Below are 25,594 nucleotides of genomic sequence, written 5' to 3' on the forward strand. Positions count from 1 at the left end.
ATATATAAATATATATATATATATATATATATATATATATATATATATATATATATATATATATATATATATATATATATATTAATATCTGTACTGCTCGTGAAGACTGGTATTCCAAACGGGAAGTATTCTACAGCCACGTATGTGCTGGCATCGGGGGTGACATGTCCAGTGGTACTGGGCACCTGATGTTTGATGACCAAGTGGACTAAGGCTTATCGGAATTTTGGTGGGCTTCTTAGGTGTGCTAAAGTATCGGGGGTTCGTTCCCCGGTTAGTCGCAGTATTGTTATTTGCTTAAAACCACTCGTATGTATGTATGTATGTATGTATGTATGTATGTATTTATATACAAGTTTGAATTACAAATGTCTGCTTGCTCGCGTCTATAGTTCTCATTCGCTGTTTAACGAAGGTGATCCGTCAGTCCGCCAGTCTTAGCAAATTAGGTGATATTTAATACGAAAATCCCGCCCCCCCCCCTTTCCACTATCAGTCAAGGCTGTCTTGGAGAGTGCGTAACAGGAATGCCAAGGCTGCGAGTACAGCCGTCCCAATTACCCGAGTTCATTTAAGAGGTTGTCATATGCGCGGCCAGATAGGTTATTAAGGAAGTCGTAACGTGCAGTGCTGCATCACCGTCTAATCCATGCATAGGCGATTCGTTCTGGGTGTAATCTCACTTTTGTCCCCACCTAGTGGATGTTCCCGTCACCTGACTGTCAGTTGCTATGGTAACCTATCTTGTCTCAAGCCCTGGTCTCAGCTCTGACTTGAGCTTCTTATGTCGCTTTAAATAGTCACCACCGATAGTTAATGCGAGTTAATACTCCTACTTTGACTCAGGTCTGATCGATTATTTGACTGTGTTTTGATCAATTTTAAACTATTTGTTCAGTAAAGTCTTTCGAGTCAATTCCTAAAACAGTAATATATGAGCGTGAAGCATAAACGGAGACACTTTTTACGAATGACAATATCGTATGCACAATGTATTCGTGAATTCGTAGTATCCAATGGAAAAAATGCGGTATTTCCACCAAGGGTTCAATCTTTGATTCAACAAAGCGATGAATGAGGTATTTAAAATGTGTTAAACTGAATAAATAAATGTTGCAGCCAACAAAAACATCACTTGGCACCTCTGTGGCATAGACGGCTCCGGGCCTGAGATGGAGAAAACGTGCATAGTAGAGCTCAGTGTGTTGTGGACTGTGAGTGAGGATGGTTGTACGCTCCTCCCAGGGTGAACTCTCCCTAGTTTTGTCCTCTCGAAACGTCGAGGCGTGAAAACAGGAACGATTTTGTTCGTAACTCTCCCCGTGCACTAAGACATGTGTTGTTTCTTTGCTGTATTATAGGATATTCGTCTTCAGTATTTTTTTACCTAAAATTAGTGCACATTATTAAAAAAAACTTGTGTTACTGGAACCCACAAGATAAGACTTCCAAGGTATGTGGGCAATACTTTTTTACAGGGGAGTAATATTTTCGACAATATTATTAATAAGGAACGGAATAAGTGTGTATTTTTAACAGCCCACCAACACCTTGGTGATACCGTCACTCAAAACTAGAGATGAAAGGATCAAAAGTAACGAATCTTTTCACATATCTATTGAAAAAAAAAAAAACATGGATATCACAGCAATGCAGACGTGAGAAATGAGATAAATATGCATAATTAATATCCACTTTTACCTTCATGCAGGTTTATGGATGAAAGTAAAGAGACGTAGTGAATGTTTTTAGATATGTGGTGACCAGAATAACAATGGTGTCATAGGTGCCATCACGGTACAGACGCATCTGAAGGTTCCAAAGATCATTAAGGTGAATTGTCCATTAAATGAGGTCACCGTCAGAGACTAGAATAAGTATACGTGTGTGGAAAAAGTCAGGGAAGATATTACACAGTTATAGTTCTAGATGACTTCGGAAATGCCATGAACTCAGGGACAAACACACCTCTGAATACAAATTGTCTCTGGGGGCAAAATTGTACCCTCAGCGTGCTTTAAGTGGCGATTTTGAGTACGTTGTGCTGTGTGTGTGTACTCACCTAGTTGTGGTTCCAGGGGTCGATTCACAGCTCCTGGTGTGTGTGTGTGTTTTGATGGAGGAGGAAGATGTGGTAGTGGTGATTGGAAGATGTTGGTAATAGTGGTGATGATGAAGGTGTGATTGTGGGGATAATGGTGACGATTGAGAGATAAATGCTGGAAGAAATAGTGATGGTGACTGTGGAGGAAGATGTGGTTGTGGTGGTAATGATGACTATTGAGAAAGAAATGATGGTTATAATAGTGGTGGTGGTGGGGAAGGAGACGAGGGAGAGATGGTGATGGGGGGAAGAGGGGATGGGGGTGACAGTGGACCCAGAAAAGCCAAGGTTGATCTTCCTCTTCCCAGATTGCTGCCTGCCATGATGCATGTAGGTTGCCATCTCTCCACACACCACACCACGGATCTCTCTCAGCAGTCTAATATTTGTGTAGTATATGCTGTGATAACCCTGTTTTATAGGTAGGCTCCCTGGCCAAGCCTTAAGTCACGTGATCCTCGTTCGTACCTCGCACATAAGCTTTCCCTCAGAACCCTCTAGTATAATAAATTGGTTATGATTACAACCTTAATTTTTAATGGGGTGGCCCAGTAAGCTAGAGGAAGGCCTCGGTCAGATGACCAAAAGCTCCAGCTGCGGGTCATCATATGACTATGACCCTGCGTCAAGAAACACTTGTCCTGTTTCCTGGCAAACCTTACTTAACCCTCTAGCTCACTCGACTAAACCTAAGAAACAATCAGACGGACAGGCTGGGCTCCTCCACGAATACTCAGTACAAGCCTCCAGTGGAACAAAATTCTTCCTCCGTCAGCCATGCGTGTCGTATGAGGCGACTAAAATGCCGAGAGCAAGGGGCTAGTAACCCTTTCTCTTGTATATATTACTAAATTTAAAAAGAGAAACTTTCGTTTTTCTTTTTTGGACCACCCTGCCTCGGTGGGATATGACCGGTTTGTTGAAAGAAAAAAATTATATATATATATATATATATATATATATATATATATGTGTGTGTGTGTGTGTGTGTGTGTGTGTGTGTGTGTGTGTGTGTGTGTGTGTGTGTGTGTGTGTGTGTGCGTGTGTGAAATCACGAAAGCTCTTGGAATTCTTCTGTTTTTTTTCACAATGTTTGTTCTGTATATTGCGATATCACCTGTTTACTGTGCAAAAAATAATTTACCTCAGATTGCAGAGTTAACGAACGTTTATAGAAATTGTTCAGTCGTCTTGGTTCAATTAATGTTGTTTAAGAAAGTAATAAAGTAAAAAATGCAGAGAACTGTTACAAATTACATAGTAATGTGGATTTTTAGAAAAAGCCTTTAAAAAAAAGGCCTTGATTTTCATTACATTCCCGTGAAGCGCTAAACCCGTGGGAGCCATGCAGCGCCTGGGGAATGGGGAAAGGGAATGGGGGTTAGGAACTCAGGCTATATTCAGAGAATCAGACTCCTTAATTCCTGGGATCAAGAGCCCTTCGGCATCAAGGCTGCCCTTCAAGTGCAAGAGAGCGTCGATAAAAATATAATAGTGACTTAGAACATTAAATGAGTTGATAATTACAGGTTAATGACCAGCCTGGTGAGGCACAAGGCCCCACCACTAGCGGACGGAGGATTATGGGTTATCTGTTAGTGGTTCTGTGGATTACCGTTTACTCGTAGGGTGGTGGAGGGGAAGGGGTCTCAGAGCAAGCCTCCTAGGCTGGAAACGAAGCAGTATTAGAGGATGCCTTGGCGTCCATATGCAGTTACTGGACAGGGTTAACGCTGCTCCACCAGTCACTGCCCCTCCCATTACAATGACTTATGAATGAAGGTGTTATTGATTTACGAAACCGTAAGAATGCGATTGCCAACAAATCACTTGTCAAGGCTTCACGCCTCCACCCGCTCCCTGATTTTCGTTATTGATGCCTGAATACGTAGCGCTACATTACTCATACGGTTTTACAGCTTGTTTTAATATAATAATATTAACAACAATAATTTAAATAATAAGATATTACTAGGACCCTAGTGAAAAATAAGTCACTTTACCCGACCTTTTTTGGAGTTATTTTGGGTAATTTACGCTATGCATAATAATTGTGCTTATATGTACCTGTGTCTAAATAAACTTAATTAATAATAACTTCGTCTCGTTGCATCGTGCGAAAGTGGTGTATAAAAACTGGGGTCACCTGAGGACTGGCTTTCTCTCCCTCATCTCCCTCTCACTCAGAATTTAGATTGTGACAAACAAGTTAGACATGTTATTTTACGTCAAGTTTAACCAAATTAATGAAGGAATGGGAGCTCCTCGCCTCTTCCTTTTATGTCGAGCCTGAATACTTCCATTCCCCGGCGCTGTATCGCTACCTACGGGTTTAGCCATTCGCCTCCTAAATATAATAATAATTATAATAATTATAATAATCATAATAATAATAATAATAATAATAATAATAATAATAATAATAATAATAATAATAATTAAGATAGGTTGCTATGTTAGTACTGAGGCCAAGAAGAGATATCACGTGACAGGTGCCTTGATGCTGGTGAAGGGCTCTTGATGAAGGGGCCTTGATGCCAGTAAAGGGGGCTTTTGATGGTGTCTTGATGCTGGTAGATGGCTCTTGATGAAGGTTCCTTGATGACTGCGAAGGTCTATTTGATGAAGGTGCCTTGATGACGGCGAAGGTCTCGATACTGGTGAAGAGTTCTTAGTGCTAGTGAAGGACTCTTGATAAGATGCCATAATGCCAGTAAATGGTTCTTGATGCAAAGAACTACACCTGCCCTTCCCCTACATTGGCTTGAATCTACTCGCTTCCCATTCTCCAGGGTTTAGCGCTCTTCCTCTCCTGAGTAATAATGATAGTTACTGTGTTGTTAATTTTATTGATCCCTTCTTCGTGTGGTTTCATCTTTAGGACGAATTGCAAATAACACGAGAAAGGAGGAGCACTACCGTAGTCCTACTGGCCCATGCTAGGCAGGTTCGATTCACACTCACATTGAGCTTTGCTCAGACCTCTCCAACACCTTAGGAAACAGACAAAGCGAATGCGATAGTAATTGTGGACAAGGGAGATTATAGTGGAAAATGAACATGTTATTAGAAGACGGGGGGAACTTAATGCTTGCATCCTGTGATCTATAAACAAAGTTGAAAAATATGTCGACAAGACAATCATGTGATCTTGGATCAAACTCGTCTACCTTGCATTCCTCAGGTGTTGTTGTATGACCATGGTAATTGCATTTTCAGTTTTTTTTTTTGTTTTTGTTTGTAAAAGTTTAGTAAACCAGCGTTGAAAGTCACAATACCGTGACTGGAACAATTTACAACTAACCCACAATACCGTGATTGGAACACTTCACAACTCACAATACTGTTGCTGGAACATTTCACAACTAACCCATAATACCGTGATTGGAACAATTCACAACTAACCACACCACCCTGACTGGAATAGTTCACAACTAATTCACAAATTTCAAATCAATATTTAGACAACGTTTTTGGGCGATAATGGTCTACGACGGTCGGAAGCGTCTGAACCTTCCCCTCCAATTTTGAGTTAGCACTGAATGCCAGTAGAGAAGTCCACATCACACTAGTAATACGCTATTCATCCTTTGGATATTATATTTCACCTCTGGTTAGTATTTATACCTAGATACTTACGTATTTTATCATCAAGTTAGCCACTCCCGTCACACCCGTTTTCATAACACGCTGATAAACTTTACTAAAGTCTCTCCTCGCTGCTGAGTGTATCCTCCTCAATACAGATTATAAGGGAATAACAAAACATTTACGTCGGAGATGCTAGGTTAAACTGTCTCATAAAAGATTGTCAGTATCACTTTATCAGGGTATCAACAGTGATAAGTATTTATCTCTGTATATAAGCCGAGAAGAATATATATATATGTCGTGCCGAATAGGTAAAATTAGTCATTTAGCAGGAACTTATTTAAAAATAAGTCCTTTCTAAAATCTTCTCTTATACGTTTAAAAATATATTTTTTTTATTTATGTTAATGTAAAAATCAATAATTTTGTACCAAAAGAACCTTAGAAAACTTACCTAACCTTATTATAACAAGAGCAATTTAAATTAGCCTAATCCAACTAAATATGTTTTAGATAAGTTTACAATAATTTAATAATAAACAAACACAATGAAATATATTGTTTTCGTAAGGTTCAGAATGATTTTTGCGAAATTATTGCATACACAAATTTTCACTTGCCTTATTCGGCAAGAAATCGCAAGTTTTACCTATGCGGCACGACATATATATATATATATATATATATATATATATATATATATATATATATATATATATATATATATATATCAGTAGAAATTTGTTCCAGTGGGATCGGATACCCTGGGATCGTGGGGAAAGAATGCTACAGTTTCCTCAAAGAACTGGGTTCCAGGCTCATTGACACCACTAGGGATGCAAGGGCAGCCACTTTTATGTTCCAGCGTCTCAGCGTGGCCATCCAGAGAGGGAAATGCTTACCGCATACTTGGCTCGCGTCTAGAATGTCGTCCAGAGGAACTGGACGACATTCATAATCCTTGATATGTTTTACTGTTGTATTCATGATTGTGCCTTTAATATATATATATATATATATATATATATATATATATATATATATATATATATATATATATAGGTAGTAGGTTGGTAGACAGCAACCACCCAGGGAAGTACTACCGTCCTGCCAGATGACTGTGAAACAAAAACCTGTAACTGTTTTGCATGATGGTAGGATTGCTGGTTTCTTTTTCTGTCTCATAAACACGCTAAGATAACAGGGATATCTTGCTACTCCTACTTACACTTTGGTCACACTTCACAGACACGCACATGCATATATATATATATACATACATCTAGGTTTTTCTCCTTTTTCTAAATAGCTCTTGTTCTTTTTTATTTCTTCTATTGTCCATGGGGAAGTGGAAAAGAATCTTTCCTCCGTAAGCCATGCGTGTCGTATGAGGCGACTAAAATGCCGGGAGCAATGGGCTAGTAACCCCTTCTCCTGTATACAATTACTAAAAAAGAGAAGAAGAAAAACTTTATAAAACTGGGTTGCTTAAATGTGCGTGGATGTAGTGCGGATGACAAGAAACAGATGATTGCTGATGTTATGAATGAAAAGAAGTTGGATGTCCTGGCCCTAAGCGAAACAAAGCTGAAGGGGGTAGGAGAGTTTCAGTGGGGGGAAATAAATGGGATTAAATCTGGAGTATCTGAGAGAGTTAGAGCAAAGGAAGGGGTAGCAGTAATGTTAAATGATCAGTTATGGAAGGAGAAAAGAGAATATGAATGTGTAAATTCAAGAATTATGTGGATTAAAGTAAAGGTTGGATGCGAGAAGTGGGTCATAATAAGCGTGTATGCACCTGGAGAAGAGAGGAATGCAGAGGAGAGAGAGAGATTTTGGGAGATGTTAAGTGAATGTATAGGAGCCTTTGAACCAAGTGAGAGAGTAATTGTGGTAGGGGACTTGAATGCTAAAGTAGGAGAAACTTTTAGAGAGGGTGTGGTAGGTAAGTTTGGGGTGCCAGGTGTAAATGATAATGGGAGCCCGTTGATTGAACTTTGTATAGAAAGGGGTTTAGTTATAGGTAATACATATTTTAAGAAAAAGAGGATAAATAAGTATACACGATATGATGTAGGGCGAAATGACAGTAGTTTGTTGGATTATGTATTGGTAGATAAAAGACTGTTGAGTAGACTTCAGGATGTACATGTTTATAGAGGGGCCACAGATATATCAGATCACTTTCTAGTTGTAGCTACACTGAGAGTAAAAGGTAGATGGGATACAAGGAGAATAGAAGCATCAGGGAAGAGAGAGGTGAAGGTTTATAAACTAAAAGAGGAGGCAGTTAGGGTAAGATATAAACAGCTATTGGAGGATAGATGGGCTAATGAGAGCATAGGCAATGGGGTCGAAGAGGTATGGGGTAGGTTTAAAAATGTAGTGTTAGAGTGTTCAGCAGAAGTTTGTGGTTACAGGAAAGTGGGTGCAGGAGGGAAGAGGAGCGATTGGTGGAATGATGATGTAAAGAGAGTAGTAAGGGAGAAAAAGTTAGCATATGAGAAGTTTTTACAAAGTAGAAGTGATGCAAGGAGGGAAGAGTATATGGAGAAAAAGAGAGAAGTTAAGAGAGTGGTGAAGCAATGTAAAAAGAGAGCAAATGAGAGAGTGGGTGAGATGTTATCAACAAATTTTGTTGAAAATAAGAAAAAGTTTTGGAGTGAGATTAACAAGTTAAGAAAGCCTAGAGAACAAATGGATTTGTCAGTTAAAAATAGGAGAGGAGAGTTATTAAATGGAGAGTTAGAGGTATTGGGAAGATGGAAGGAATATTTTGAGGAATTGTTAAATGTTGATGAAGATAGGGAAGCTGTGATTTCGTGTATAGGGCAAGGAGGAATAACATCTTGTAGGAGTGAGGAAGAGCCAGTTGTGAGTGTGGGGGAAGTTCGTGAGGCAGTAGGTAAAATGAAAGGGGGTAAGGCAGCCGGGATTGATGGGATAAAGATAGAAATGTTAAAAGCAGGTGGGGATATAGTTTTGGAGTGGTTGGTGCAATTATTTAATAAATGTATGGAAGAGGGTAAGGTACCTAGGGATTGGCAGAGAGCATGCATAGTTCCTTTGTATAAAGGCAAAGGGGATAAAAGAGAGTGCAAAAATTATAGGGGGATAAGTCTGTTGAGTGTACCTGGTAAAGTGTATGGTAGAGTTATAATTGAAAGAATTAAGAGTAAGACGGAGAATAGGATAGCAGATGAACAAGGAGGCTTTAGGAAAGGTAGGGGGTGTGTGGACCAGGTGTTTACAGTGAAACATATAAGTGAACAGTATTTAGATAAGGCTAAAGAGGTCTTTGTGGCATTTATGGATTTGGAAAAGGCGTATGACAGGGTGGATAGGGGGGCAATGTGGCAGATGTTGCAAGTGTATGGTGTAGGAGGTAGGTTACTGAAAGCAGTGAAGAGTTTTTACGAGGATAGTGAGGCTCAAGTTAGAGTATGTAGGAAAGAGGGAAATTTTTTCCCAGTAAAAGTAGGCCTTAGACAAGGATGTGTGATGTCACCTTGGTTGTTTAATATATTTATAGATGGGGTTGTAAGAGAAGTAAATGCGAGGGTCTTGGCAAGAGGCGTGGAGTTAAAAGATAAAGAATCACACACAAAGTGGGAGTTGTCACAGCTGCTCTTTGCTGATGACACTGTGCTCTTGGGAGATTCTGAAGAGAAGTTGCAGAGATTGGTGGATGAATTTGGTAGGGTGTGCAAAAGAAGAAAATTAAAGGTGAATACAGGAAAGAGTAAGGTTATGAGGATAACAAAAAGATTAGGTGATGAAAGATTGAATATCAGATTGGAGGGAGAGAGTATGGAGGAGGTGAACGTATTCCGATATTTGGGAGTGGACGTGTCAGCGGATGGGTCTATGAAAGATGAGGTGAATCATAGAATTGATGAGGGAAAAAGAGTGAGTGGTGCACTTAGGAGTCTGTGGAGACAAAGAACTTTGTCCTTGGAGGCAAAGAGGGGAATGTATGAGAGTATAGTTTTACCAACGCTCTTATATGGGTGTGAAGCGTGGGTGATGAATGTTGCAGCGAGGAGAAGGCTGGAGGCAGTGGAGATGTCATGTCTGAGGGCAATGTGTGGTGTGAATATAATGCAGAGAATTCGTAGTTTGGAAGTTAGGAGGAGGTGCGGGATTACCAAAACTGTTGTCCAGAGGGCTGAGGAAGGGTTGTTGAGGTGGTTCGGACATGTAGAGAGAATGGAGCGAAACAGAATGACTTCAAGAGTGTATCAGTCTGTAGTGGAAGGAAGGCGGGGTAGGGGTCGGCCTAGGAAGGGTTGGAGGGAGGGGGTAAAGGAGGTTTTGTGTGCGAGGGGCTTGGACTTCCAGCAGGCATGCGTGAGCGTGTTTGATAGGAGTGAATGGAGACAAATGGTTTTTAATACTTGACGTGCTGTTGGAGTGTGAGCAAAGTAACATTTATGAAGGGATTCAGGGAAACCGGCAGGCCGGACTTGAGTCCTGGAGATGGGAAGTACAGTGCCTGCACTCTGAAGGAGGGGTGTTAATGTTGCAGTTTAAAAACTGTAGTGTAAAGCACCCTTCTGGCAAGACAGTGATGGAGTGAATGATGGTGAAAGTTTTTCTTTTTCGGGCCACCCTGCCTTGGTGGGAATCGGCCGGTGTGATAATAAAAAAATAAAAAAAAAATATATATATATATATATATATATATATATATATATATATATATATATATATATATATATATATATATATATATATATATTATGTATGTATATAAAGTGATTTCAACAGTGCAAAATAAACCACTGGTAGATGGAAAACACAAATTCTAGGCATGTGCCAGACACGTTCCTGTCTGAGGGAATCTTTCCCTTTAACCTGCCTGTTGCAACTCTTGCAACACTGTATAGCTCCTGACGAAACACTAGTGAGAAAGGCCCAAAGCTGATGTTTTCCATCACACAGTTATTTGTTTGGAAACTATATATGCATATATACAATTTTACCTCCATGAAGAGTATTATTATTATTCCAAGTGCTTTTCTTAGTTCTCAAATTATCAAGAATCAGTAAAAGTGATAAATCAAAAGAAGTCTTATATAGCAGAGATGTTATATTGTCCTTCAGGGAATAAACAAAACACTGACTTCTTATCTAGTAATTGCTGCATGTTTATGCTGTTTAACTCTGGTCTTAAATTGGCTTCCCAGTTTGTCCAACATAAAAACAATCACCGCTTCCACAAGGAATGGCTTATACTATACAAAAGCCAAAGATACTTGACGAGAATTTTTAATTGAATTCATTTTTACATTACTGTCATGTTTCAAAAGCAAATTAAATGTAAAAAGTATTCAAGAGCGTATGGAAGTTGTGGGAGATAGTCATTATACAGGTGTTTCAAAGAGATGGGCGGGATCGTGAAATATACTGCTTTGAAACTGAGTTCATCTTTTTGAAATACCCTGTATAGGTTAAGTAAGTTTATTCAGGTATACCCAAAAATAATTATATAGATTATGATACAGAGCAGCATATGTGTAGAGAACCTGGGATAACCCAAAAAAGTCAAAGTGACTTATTTCCATTGGGGTCCTTTATTAGTATAACCGTTCTGTGTTAAGCTTAGTTTTGTACATTTTTTCCTTTGCTTATGAAAAATGATAAACATTTGTGGATGTAGTAAGTCTGATACCATTTCATGATTTTTTTTTAATTTTCCCTCTATAAAAGTCAGGACTTCATTTCCTAGGGGCTTTTAAAAACATAAAAATAAATTCACTGTGGCACTTGTGCCAGGTGATTCGAGTGGTAGAATATGTTAGAATGTATGTTAGTTGGTTTACGATAAATACTTTCTGTTTTATATATCAGTCCTACAAGTGTGTGTATCCAGAAATATAACCACTCTATATTCCTCACATTCCACAGTGAACGTTATGGCAGAGACCATTGTGTTTTGTCTGGGTAGAAGGTCATCATGACTCGTAAAGCCTCAGACAGCGTTCATCATCCATATACCCCGACCATTTAGTATTTGGAGAAAGGTTTTTGAGTGTTTTGGTCTCAAAATGTTTTATATGATATATTATTCCATATGCAAAATCAAAATCAAAAACTTCTTGTAGAATTGGTCCACTGATATCATGAAATTTTTAATGCCAATATAAGAAACGGGTTTAATAATAACCATTAAAGAGGTGGACCGGTAAGCCAGCGGAAGGCCTCAGTCAGATGACCAGAAGCTCCAGTGGAGGGCCATCATATGACTAAGACCCGCGTCAGGAAACACTTGTCCTGTTTCCTGATAAACCTTATACCTACCTAGCACCAATATGAATTGATATTCATCAATCCACCAAACGACGGAAGAGATATGGAGTCAGGTAGTTTCGTGACTACCTCTGCCTATATTAAATGTATAAGCACAAATCCCCAGTATTCGAACGGGAAATAGTAAGCAAGTTCATTCATGCGGCACCAGATGCTGATTCACAATACTCTCTGTTTATAGAGACGTGCAAAATACACTATCAGAAGCACTCTGTATTCATGGGAGAAAGAGCTTAGATACTTATGAAAGCCCAGAAACCTTAAATAAAAAACAGCTCCACTTCCCAAAGGATATAGTATAGCTCTGGCAGAAATATACAAACCAGAAATATTAACATCGTACATAAATATATTTTCAAGGACGGTGAGACGCCAGTATACAAGCATGTAGAAAAGTATGACCTACACAACCCAGATCAGTATGAATTTAGAAGAGGGAGTTCATTCTCGTCAGCTACTGAGCCACTATGACAAAATTACGAAGGCTAGTCTACTAGGACTTCACTAAGCCATATGATTAAATGGTGATAGCTCCTAGAAAAATAAATCAACAGGTATAACAGGAAAAGTAGAAAAATGAATATTCAATTTCTAACGAAATGAACAGAAAGAGTAGTAGTAAATGAAGCAAAATCTAGCCTTTGTCAGGTACGAAGCTCACTACCCCGAGGCACAGTGCCGGCACATTTACTGTTTTTATCTTCATAGTACACAGATAAAAGCAAACATTAGGCTCAGCTTCATATAAACCTTTTACTGACAATAGCAAAATAAGCATGAAGTAGAAAATACAGAAAATTTTCGAGCATATATTAGCAGTCTTCAGTAGGCAATAAAATATAACTTTGTGTTCAGTGGTTACCAAATCCAACTGCATTTATGTCGAAAAGTAAACAAAGAACTCAGAAGGAGCACTGGACACAAAACAAAAGAGGATCATCTTGCAGAACGTAGAGAAAGTTTAAAAGTTTTGGGTATGATGTGAGATAACCTCTCAGATAATATAGTAGGTCAAATACCGCAAAGGCCAGAAATATGATAGAAAGAAATCATATCAATGATGACACTATTCAAGTCACTTGTGCTCTCTCGTTGAGAATATTGCTTAGTTCTTGTAGCTCCATTCAAGGCAGCAGAGATATAGAGATCATTTACTGCCCGCATAGATCACTAAACCATCTAAATTGCTGAGAATGTTTCAGAGAAGAAAGATACCTGATAATTATACATGGAAAATACTTGAGTGCCTGCACGCAAATCCACGCACTTCTGCATGGGAGTGCGAGATGCGGGAGGAAGTGTGAAAGATACAGTGAAAAAGCACGAAAGCCGCTGGCACGAAATGTTGAAAGACAATTCAGCCTGTTGCCAGCAGATATTAGAAATATTACCGGAACAAGTGTAAAATTTTTCGAAAGGAAACTGGATCACTACCTCTGCGAAGTGACTGGTTGAACTGGCAATCAACAGAAAAACCTGGCGTCAAGCCGGGCTGCGAGGATACAAAAACTTGGGAAACCAGCCACAGGTACATTAGGGAGATGTTAATACGAGTATTGTATATTTCGACTTTACACTGAAGCTCTCTTTTTCCAAATTAAAGTCCATAAAATTGATGTTAAGAGGGTTGAAACCTTCTAGGATTGATACAGTTTCGTTAAGCAGTATACAGCAGCTACGTTTTAATGGGAGAAACTAAGAATGTGATTTTGTTCAAGGAGTACTCACTTGTTTTTCCAGGGGTCGAAACACTGCTCCTGTCTCCTGAATTGCCCTGACAGACAACCTACAAACTAACCACTCGGACCTGCCATACTTTCCCTTAAAGCCGTGAATGGAAGGAGCATCCATGTTTGTGCTTCCGTGTGATGGTGTTAGAGCAGCGCTGCTGTACACACGTCCCTGAAATGAAGCTGTACATGTACTCGTGTACATGCAGATGTGCTTAGCAATTCTGGCTGAAACTCGGAAAGCCCATTTGATGCCCCCTGCTTGTTGCCAGCGTCTTATGCCATCTCAGGGAACCTCTTAACCTCTTTGTTTGACCTTAGTTTCTTGGGTCATGTTTCCCGCTTCCATATATATATATATATATATATATATATATATATATATATATATATATATATATATATATATATATATATATATATATATATTCAACAAGTCGGCCGTCTCCCACCGAGGCAGGGTGACTCAAAAAGAAAGAAAATCCCCAAAAAGAAAATACTTTCATCATTATTTAACACTTTCACCTCACTCACACATAATCACTGTTTTTGCAGATGTGCTCAGAACACAACAGTTTAGGAGCATATACGTATAAAGATACACAACATATCCCTTCAAACTGGTAATATCCCGAACCCCTCCTTTAGAGTGCAGGCATTGTACTTCCCATTTCCAGGACTCAAGTCCGGCTATATAAAAATAACCGGTTTCCCTAATCCCTTCACTAAATATTACCCTGCTCACACTCCAACAGATCGTCAGGTCCCAAATACCATTCGTCTCCATTCACTCCTATCAAACACGCTTATGCACGCCTGCTGGAAGTCCAAGCCCCTCATCCACAAAACCTCCTTTACCCCTTCCTTCCAACCTTTTCGAGGACGACCCCTACCCCGCCTTCCTTCTCCTACAGATTTAAATACTCTCCATGTCATTCTACTTTGATCCATTCTCTCTAAATGACCAAACCACCTCAACAACCCCTCTTCAGCCCTCTGACTAATACTTTTATTAACTCCACACCTTCTCCTAATTTCCACACTCCGAGTTTTCTGCATAATATTTACACCACACATTGCCCTTAATCAGGACATCTCCACTGCCTCTAACCGCTGCTGCATTCACAACCCAAGCTTCACATCCATATAAGAGTGTTGGCACTACTATACTTTCATACATTCCCTTCTTTGCCTCCATAGATAACGTTTTTTTGACTCCACATATACCTCAACACACCACTCACCTTTTTTCCCTCATCAATTCTATGATTAACCTCTTCCTTCATAAATCCATCCGCCGACACGTCAATTCCCAAGTATCTGAAAACATTCACTTCTTCCATACTCCTCCTCCCCAATTTGATATCCAATTTTTCTTTATCTAAATCATTTGATACCCTCATCACCTTACTCTTTTCTATGTTAACTTTCAACTTTCTACCTTTACACACACTCCCAAACTCATCCACTAACCTTTGCAATTTTTCTTTAGAATCTCCCATAAGCACAGTATCATCAGCAAAAAAATAACTGTGTCAATTCCCATTTTGTATTTGATTCCCCATAATTTAATCCCACCCCTCTCCCGAACACCCTAGCATTTACTTCTTTTACAACCCCATCTATAAATATATTAAACAACCATGGTGACATTACACATCCCTGTCTAAGACCTACTTTTACCGGGAAGTAGTCTCCCTCTCTTCTACACACCCTAACCTGAGCCTCACTATCCTCATAAAAACTCTTTACAGCATTTAGTAACTTACCACCTATTCCATATACTTGCAACATCTGCCACATTCCTCCCCTATCCACTCTATCATATGCCTTTTTTAAATCCATAAATGCAATAAAAACTTCCCTACCTTTATCTAAATACTGTTCACATATATGCTTCAATGTAAACACTTGATCTACACATCCCCTACCCACTCTGAAACCTCCTTGCTCATCCGCAATCCTACATTCTGTCTTACCTCTAATTCTTTCAATTATAACCCTACCGTGCACTTTTCCTGGTATACTCAGTAAACTTATTCCTCTATAATTTTTACAGTCTCGTTTGTCCCCCTTCCCTTTATATAAAGGGACTATACATGCTCTCCGCCAATCCCTAGGTACCTTCCCCTCTTTCATACATTTATTAAACAAAAGTACCAGCCACTCAAACACTATATCCCCCCTGCTTTTAACATTTCTGTCATGATCCCATCAATTCCAGCTGCTTTACCCCCTTTCATTCTAGGTAATGCCTCACGTACCTCCACCACACTCACATTCTGCTCTTCTTCACTCCTAAAAGATGGTATACCTCCCTGGCCAGTGCATGAAATTACCGCCTCCCTTTCTTCCTCAACATTTTAAAGTTCCTCAAAATATTCTCGCCATCTATCTAATACCTCCTTCTCCCCATCTACTAATTCCCCTACTCTGTTTTTAACTGACAAATCCATACGTTCCCTAGGCTTTCTTAACTTGTTTAACTCACTCCAAAATTTTTTGTTATTTTATTAAAATTTCTTGACAGTGCCTCTCCCACTCTATCATCTGCTCTCCTTTTGCACTCTCTCACCACTCTCTTCACCTTTCTTTTATTCTCCATATACTCTGCTCTTCTTATAACACTTCTGCTTTGTAAAAACCTCTCATAAGCTAACTTTTTCTCTTTACTTCATCATTCCACCAATCACTCCTCATTCCTCCTGCCCCCACCCTCCTATAACCACAAGCTTCTGCCCCACATTCTAATACTGCATTTTTAAAACTATTCCAACCCTCTTCAACCCCCCTACTACTCATACTTGCACCAGCCCACCTTTCTGCCAATAGTCGCTTATATCTCACCCGAACTTCCTCCTCCCTTAGTTTATACACTTTCACTTCCCTCCTACTTGTTGTTGCCACCTTCCTCTTTTCCCATCTACCTCTTACTCTAACTGTAGCTACAACTAAATAATGATCCGATATATCTGTTGCCCCACTATAAACGTGTACATCCTGGAGCCTACCCATTAACCTTTTATCCACCAATACATAATCTAACAAACTACTTTCATTACGTGCTACATCATGCCTTGTATATTTATTTATCCTCTTTTTCATAAAATGTGTATTACTTATTACCAAATCTCTTTCTACACATAGCTCAATTAAAGGTTCCCCATTTACATTTACCCCTGGCACCCAAATTTACCTACTACTCCCTCCAAATTATTTTTACCCACTTTAACATTGAAACCCCCAACCACAAGTACTCTCACACTTGGTTCAAAACTCCCCACGCATTCACTCAACATTTCCCAAAATCTCTCTCTCTCCTCTACACTTCTCTCTTCTCCAGGTGCATATACGCTTACATCCAACCTTTATTTTTACTCCACATAATCCTTGAATTAATACATTTATAGTCCCTCTTTTCCTGCCATATCTTATCCTTCAACATTATTGCTACTCCTTCTTTAGCTCTAACTCTATTTGAAACCCCTGACCTAATCCCATTTATTCCTCTCCACTGAAACTCTCCCACCCATTTCAGCTTTGTTTCACTTAAAGCCAGGACATCCAGCTTCTTCTCATTCATAACATCCACAATCATCTCTTTCTTATCATTTACACAACATCCATGCACATTCAGACTTCCCACTTTGACAATTTTCTTCTTCTTATTCTTTTTAGTAATCTTTACAGGAAAAGGGGTTACTAGCCCATTGTTCCCGGCATTTTAGTTGACTTTTACAACACGCATGGCTTACGGAGGAAAGATTCTTGTTCCACTTCCCCATGGATATAAAAGGAAAAGTAATAAGACCAAGACTATTAAGATAAAATCAAAGAAAACTCAGATGAGTGTGTATAAATAAACGTGTACATGTATGTGTAGTGTGACCTAAGTGTATGTAGAAGTAGCAAGACGTACCTATAATCTTGCATATTTCGCGCACAGTTCATGTGCGCGAAACTTATCAAGCGCGCACACACGGGAGCTAAGCCTCGATCCCTGCAACCACGTATAGGTAAATACATAGTCCACTCCTGGACCTGACTGCCCAGATACAAGCCCCGCCCACTCTCTATCACCTGGACTGACCTCTCTACCACCTGATGTGACCTCAGATTGTTTGTATGCTTTATGAGGCAGCGTTTTCACATGTTCTTGATGAAGTCCTTTCTGTGGGCGAAACGTCCTATACCAAAGGTTTCCCCCTCCCTTCTTTGCAGATGAATGGTTCAGAGAACCGACACGTTGATAAATTAGACACATGTGCAACTCTTGGGTATCTTTAAAGATACTCAAGAGTTTCACATGTGTCTAATTTATCTCCTCCCTTCTAAAAGTCTTTAAAATTACCACTTGATTAAAGATTTTGACAAAAGTACTAAAGTTTTGAAACTGCGAAAGATAGAAGGTGTAACGATGCCGACAATATGGATAAAAGAACCTTTCGTTCGGTCAATCCAATGATCCTTTGGAGTGACCACGTTCCCGGGACGGAAACGCATCCAGTAAATATGTCCGAAGGCGTTCACTTACGTTATTGCATCCATTGACATCACCACACGTCGGTCTACACCACTGATCCCTTCACTGGCTATGTTTAACTCCAAGAACTTGATAGTGAATATCACCCTCGTGGCCCAGTCTCAAGTCTGGACTAAGAACTATTAAAAAAAAATACACATGTGAGATGTATAGTAAATGTATGTAGATATTTGTAAGATTTACCTATCATCTTACATGTTCGTGAAACGGAAAAGACCAGCAGTCTTGCCAGAACGCTTCACAGGGCAAGATCATAGTAAATACCCTGCATGTTTGCCTGTCATCCTTCTGCAAGTTTGGCTTTAATGGCTGGTTAAATCATGCAGATAAGCAGTTGTTTCCAACCCTTCATAGAAGGAGTGTGGCGGTGGTGAGAGAGAATATGCTTTTTTGATGCCGATGAAGGGCTCTTCTTCCAAGGAATTGGAGATACCCCTCTTCAGATGAAGCCTGATTCCCTCCTAATCTCAGGCGCTGTATCACTTAATAATAATAATACTGATAATAATAATAATAATAATAATAATGATAATAATAATAAAAATCGCGGAGAGGGGGAGGTGGGGGTTCGAGGAACGAAGCCAGGCATTCGCAGGTGACTAGTTTAAATGTCGGGTATGAGTTGTACTGTGAAGTTCAAGAGGAAGTTAACTTGCTGATATACAAAGAGGTTGTTTAAACGCCAAGGATGCTATGTAATCTGGGTTAATCTGTACTCTCTAACTTGTAAGTGACGGATTATACAATATTGTCTTCCATAGATCGACGTAAGATCTCGTGATGATGATGATTAATAATAATAATAATAATAATAATAATAATAATAATAATAATAATAATAGTAATAACGAATTGTGGCACTGATTAGATTTTTAGATTTTGATTGTGTCGTTAAAGCAACTAGTGTTGAGATTTTGGCCTTACCTGCTGTGTTTATTATAACTATATATAATGAACACTTAGCTGATAAATGACAGCAAATCGTCTACACAGCCGCCCCTGCAGACGAGGTCTAGAAGCTGTCGAAACCATCACAACAGTGGGCTGTCAAGAGATACAATTTGTAAGTATAAATTACCCCTAGGGGGTGTTATGTCAGCATATTTCATTCGATGATGGCTGACGAAATACCTACTTGTTTGGACTCAAAAGTCCACACCTTACTGCCGATTATAGGTTGATTACAAACTCCTTGTAACTCAAGAACTGCGCAATCCCCCGATCCACAAGAAATTCGTAACATACCTTGCTCTTTGTAACGTGAGCTATGGTGTTCTCAACACCTTCGACAGATATCGGTGACTTGATAGAAGCTGAAGTGTCCTTGGATGTCCACGTCTTCCATTGTCTAGGAAACGCACACTGGTACACTATGTTCCACAAGATTTGTCTTTATTGTTCACAATGTATCACAAGAGAAGCTGATCACACTTCTCCTATGTTTATCGTGTTTTGTGAGACACTTTGTCCACACTAACGCACAGATCAGTGTTCTTTGTTGTTTATCCTGGCGTCAGTGTCACTCGTAGTAGAGTCAAAGATAGTCTGCCAGACGCTACAGCGCTCCATGCCGTCACTGCCCCCAGTACAAAAAAAAAAAAACGCTGACCTAGTACCTTGCATCCTTGTCACCTCCTCGATGAAGCAAAGCAGAATGTTTGTTTCTTGCTGTCTTAATCATAGACAACAATGTACACTATCTTTACTATGGTAATAAAGTGGGAGCAGGATTTTCCTTAATTGTCCTGCTAAGTAAGAGATGTACTGTCTCTTATAAAAATACACGTTGCAACACCGCTGCAAGGAGCAGAGGTCATTTGACTACGTGGCATAGCATCTGTGATCAATTACTCACTCTAGCAGTAAACAAGACGCTCGCCCCTTCTGAGTGGCCCCTCAGGGCTGAAAGGGCTGAAGGGGGCTGAAGGGGGGTGATACCCCCCTCCTGGAGAAAATTTCTCCACAACTAGTTTGTTGTGTACCCCATATCCACCCCATGGACGGTAGCGCAAGAGGATAAACGAAAGGCCCAGGAACTATGGTCCTGATGGGTTAACAGTACACCTAGATGTATATCAACGATTTATATGTCACCTGTTGCAAACAAATTTAAAATACATATTTTTTCAAACTGCCTGGTATCTCATTGTCACTAATAACATTCCTTCACGTATCATAGAAGCTCCTGTGCTATCTCAGTATTCCCTTCATATTGTGACTGTTCTCTTTTCAAGTGGCGAATCGAATTCTGCTAAGCATTTGATGGATGTGTCGTCACAACAATGTTGCGACCGTTAGCCAGGCCTTTATTGTGAAGGTCAGGGGGGTCTCGAGAGGTCAAAGGTCGCGTGGAACTTTCTTTTTTTGTGTATGCTCAGGAGACAACCTGCAGAGTGGAGTTTTTACATTGATGCTATTGAAGGGTTCTTAATTCAAGGAACTGGAGCAGCCTTCAGTTTGTGGGTTTTGAATTGTTCCAACAGCGGTAGTCTCATGGTTTTAATCCTAAAGAAGAAACCATGAGAAAGGATCAAACATTGCCTTACAAATGACAATTTCTGTTATTTTTTTTAGTTGGGGGGGGGGGAAGAATCTGAAAAATCGCCGGGTCCGTCATGTAAAACAAAATTTCTCGGCTATAATATGACAGTTTGTCAGAGCAGAAAATATAAAAACTAGATGTTGCACATGCATTCATATATATATATATATATATATATATATATATATATATATATATATATATATATATATATATATATATATATATATATATATATATATATATATATAACTGATGAGGTTATTTGTATTAATTTTTAATACAGTACCTGTAATGAATTATACAATATCTGCGGTGAATATTTTGGGATCTGCAGTGAATATGACAGGATCTGCAGTGAACAGTGTGGGATGTTCAGAGTTCTTACGTGGAAGAAACCCTCTAAGTGTTCAGTGTGCCTTAATAACGTTGAATATAAAATATGGGGCGCATCACAGACCGTATAAAAGCGAGTCTATAACAGTGATCACTATATGTCTTCACAGACTTCATTAATGGCTGCTCGTGAAGAGGACAACGTTCAGTTATGTAAAGTGGCCCATCATTCCTCAGTTATACATATTGGGTATGAGTCAGATATACACTGCGGTGTGGCTATCATACAGTCAGTTATTCCTTATAGTGGTCGTCGATTTTTATCTAAAGAATTATAAAATAATAATAATAATAATTATTATTATTATCATTATTATTATTGTTATTTATTATTAATTATTAATGATTTATTATTAATGATTTATTATTATTATTATTATTATTATTTTTATTATTATTATTATTATTATTATTATTATTATCGTCGAATAAATGAAAGAGTTTCTTCAGTGACAAAAAAATATATATAATTAATGTAACATTTCCCGGGTTCAGGAGTCTTAAATCGTTGCATGAAAAGTAATGTCATTACTCTTCATGGAAATGAATACCATAAATTCGGGAGTAACTGTAAATAGTAATAAATCTTACCTTAATAGTTATTACCGTAAATCCTAAAGTGAAAATCACCATTCATGCAGCCGCAAATGTAAATCCTGGGAATCACCCACACAGAAACTATGGCAGGGTGTAAATTATGGTAAGTCCAGGGAGGGGCGGGGAGGAGGGAGGGTAAATAGGGGGGGGGGGTGAGGAAGAGTGGGAGGGAGAGAGGAATGATAGGAGGGAGGGAGGGATGAAGGAAGGGAGGGAGGAAGGATGGGAGATGTGGAGGGGAGGGATGGTGCGTGGACGAGTGGGAGGAAGGGAGTAAGAGTGGGATGGAGGAATGAAGGGATGATTGAAGAGAGGAATGAAAAGAAGAATGAGGAGAGGAATAAAGAAATGAATGAAGAGAGGAAGGAAGGGATGAATGAAGAGAAGAATGAAAGGATGAAGAGAGAAATGTAGGGATAAATGAAGGGGGGGGGGGGAGAGACGGTATGCATGCATGGTTCTCACCCACATACACTTTCTAAGGAATCGAATCTCAGCTCCTGGTCTCCCATTTTAACCCTCAGCCAACCAGTGTTGCTAGTTTCCAGGCTTCTGTCATACGTCTTTATGAAACCATGTAAGTAAGTAAGTAAGTAAGTAAGTAAGTAAGTAAGTAAGTAAGTACCAACTTTTCCAAACACCGTCTCCTTATGCAGCTCGTTCCAGATTTTTAGCACCAACTCGGAAGACATTGTCTGTCCTCCTTGGGCAGGTCCACCTGCTGCTTGGGCTCCATCTGTGACTACTTCGTGACAGAATTGTATCAACGTGTGTAATTACATATTCGTAGTTACACGGCTGACGTCACGTTTAGTGCAAATTTATTAATATGTGTGTGTGTGTGTGTGTGTGTGTGTGTGTGTGTGTGTGTGATCATTATTACCAGCTCATATTCATGTTAATATCCGCAGTGAATGACTGCAAAAACAATGTTTTCCTATCACAGTTACTGACCTTGGGCGAGACTTTCCCAATCATTTGTAAATTTATATTCATTTCGTTATCATTCATTTATGAATTTATCAGTTTAGGTCAATGCGACACACCATTAAAAATATGAAATACCTGAATAATAGCCCACATGGAGACAGTAACACAGAAAGTTGATTGATCTGCTGAAGAGGACCCCAGAATGGGGTCGAAATATACAGATCAGTAAACTTCCCGTTTGAAGCGTTTACTACATTTTAGTTATTCGTGAAAGACCTGTTTAGACTTCTCTTTTAATAACTCCAAACAAACCGTGATACATCGCTGGATACTGACACAACAGGTCATAAGATAAGATTTCTTCGGATTTTTAACCCCGGCGGGTTAGCCACCCAGGATAACTCAAGAAATTGTCTTATTTCCATTGGGGTCCTTAATCTTGTCCCCCAGGATACGACCCACACCAGTCGACTAACACCCAGGTACGTACTTGCTGCTAGGTGAACAGGACAACAGGTGTAAGGAAACACGTTGAAATGCTTCCACCCCGCCGGGAATCGAACCCGGGCCCTCCGTGTGTGACGCGAGAGCTTTGCCAGCCAGGCCACGGAGTCTGTATACAAATCGAGGTGAGTATAAGTGTTAACGAGGCTCGAACAATAGGAAGTAGTGACTGATTGAAGAAAAACTCTTCAGACGGCCAGTCACGAGTTGAGAATAAAAATATTAAGAAAATAGCCCGGTAGTTTCCTTTGATTATTGGTTAAACAGGCGATCAATTGAAAAGCCTGGCCTCAGGCCGGGCCGCTCACACGTGCATCACAGGTAGCGTAATCAATTCTGTATACAATAAATTGCTTTTGCAATCTGTACAGATACCATGCGATAAAAGAGATCACGTATGGATGTCGCTAGTGCGTTGCATGAATAATTTGGAGAATGTGAGGGGACTGCGTTGCGTGAGCAACAACAGTCTGACTTACCAGATCCGTCAGACTGGAAGCCTGTCAGAGGGCGACCCGCGGTGGCGATGATCTCTGAAACCATCATCAAGCTGCTGGGTCCAAGGCTCCACAACATTCTTAAAAAATAAGGGGTATTACTAGAAGAGCCCTAGCTTCTCTCATCAGGGTACTTATTTCCCACAGACAGTTCCTGATCAGCCAGGCTGTGGTGCTCAGTGCTGCACCGGGAGCACTAACAGCCTAGCTGGTCGGGAAATGTAAATTAAACACTGATCCCGGACCCATCACTAGGTAGGCAGGAGAGAATTTATTTAGGAGTACCACTCATCCTGGGAGCAACCATACCACCATGAAGATGGTACTGGTCAGTACCTCTCATCCTTTGAGTGCTCATGCCACCATAAATTCAGTACTTGGTAGTGCTGCTTTCCCTGAGAGTGAACGTACCGTTATACAAACAGTACTGGCGCCACAGAAACAGTGCTGAGCACCGCCACTCATCCTGTGAGTGAACATACTGCCGGTACGTTTGAGCTCAGCTAGTTGATTCACCAGTGGTGCTATCCTAGTTGATCCACCAGTGGTGCTATCCTAGTTGATCCACCAGTGGTGCTATCCTAGTTGATTCACCAGTGGTGCTATCCTAGTTGGTTCACCAGTGGTGCTATCCTAGTTGATCCACCAGTGGTGCTATCCTAGTTGGTTCACAAGTGGTGCTATCCTAGTTGGTTCACCAATGGTGCTATCCTAGTTGATCCACCAGTGGTGCTATCCTAGTTGACCCACCAGTGGTGCTATCCTAGTTGATTCACCAGTGGTGCTATCCTAGTTGATTCACCAGTGGTGCTATCCTAGTTGATCCACCAGTGGTGCTATCCTAGTTGACCCTCCAGTGGTGCTATCCTGGTTGACCCACCAGTGGTACCATCATAGTTGACCCACCAGTGGTGCTATCCTAGTTGACCCACTAGTGGTGCTATCCTAGTTGACCCACCAGTGGTGCTATCCTAGTTGATTCACCAGTGGTGCTATCCTAGTTGATCCACCAGTGGTGCTATCCTAGTTGACCCTCCAGTGGTGCTATCCTAGTTGACCACCCACCAGTGGTGCCATCCTAGTTGACCCACTAGTGGTGCTATCCTAGTTGACCCACTAGTGGTGCTATCCTAGTTGACCCACCAGTGGTGCTCTCCTAGTTGACCCACCAGTGGTCCCACCAGTGGTGCTATCCTAGTTGACCCACCAGTGGTGCTCTCCTAGTTGACCCACCAGTGGTGCTATCCTAGTTGACCCACCAGTGGTGCTATCCTAGTTGACCCACCAGTGGTGCTATCCTTGGTTGTTGCATCAGGAATAATCTCTCAACAAATTGTAATGATCTTGCAACAAATCCTGCACAGAAGTATTAGCCTCAGTCAACAAAGTATTCATATCGTTCATAAATATTTAATGGTATTCTCTATGTGAATAATCTTTTCCGCTGTAAAATATAATGGCTGAGAGAAAACAAACCATACCACGGGTGGGGTTAGAAATCGCGATCAGAGTCATAAAACTCCAGACCGACGCGTTAGCCACTGGGCCAACTGGCCTAGTGGTTAACGCATCCGTCTGGAGTTTTATGATTCTGATCGCGGGTTCTAACCCCACCCGTGGTATGGTTTGTTTGCAATTGTGTCATTACGATTTCGTGAGTCATAACTGAGAGTATATACTTATTCTGTTCTTGGCAAAAAGGAAAGCCAGACATGAAGCTGGAGTTATATTATTGATTGTATAATTTATTTTACCTTAATACAGGTAGGTTTAAAAATAGTTTCTTTATGTTTTAGGGTATATAACATTCTTTATTTTCGTTTTTAATATATTAATTTTTTTTCTGTA

The 25,594-nt window shown here is 40.0% G+C and overlaps 1 protein-coding gene across 1 annotated transcript in view; it reads left to right on the plus strand.

Moving 5' to 3' along the window:
• Positions 1 to 1,185: 1,185 nt before the first annotated feature.
• LOC128687384 (extracellular serine/threonine protein CG31145) overlaps positions 1,186 to 25,594 on the plus strand; it is a 339,879-nt gene continuing 315,470 nt past the window's right edge. The window contains exon 1 of the mRNA XM_053774842.2: positions 1,186 to 1,453. The gene's annotated coding sequence lies outside the window, so the exon portion shown is untranslated. The remainder of the gene's footprint in view (positions 1,454 to 25,594) is intronic.

The sequence above is a fragment of the Cherax quadricarinatus genome, chromosome 40 (genome assembly GCF_038502225.1).
Source record: "Cherax quadricarinatus isolate ZL_2023a chromosome 40, ASM3850222v1, whole genome shotgun sequence".
Classification (NCBI taxonomy): Eukaryota; Metazoa; Arthropoda; class Malacostraca; order Decapoda; family Parastacidae; genus Cherax; species Cherax quadricarinatus.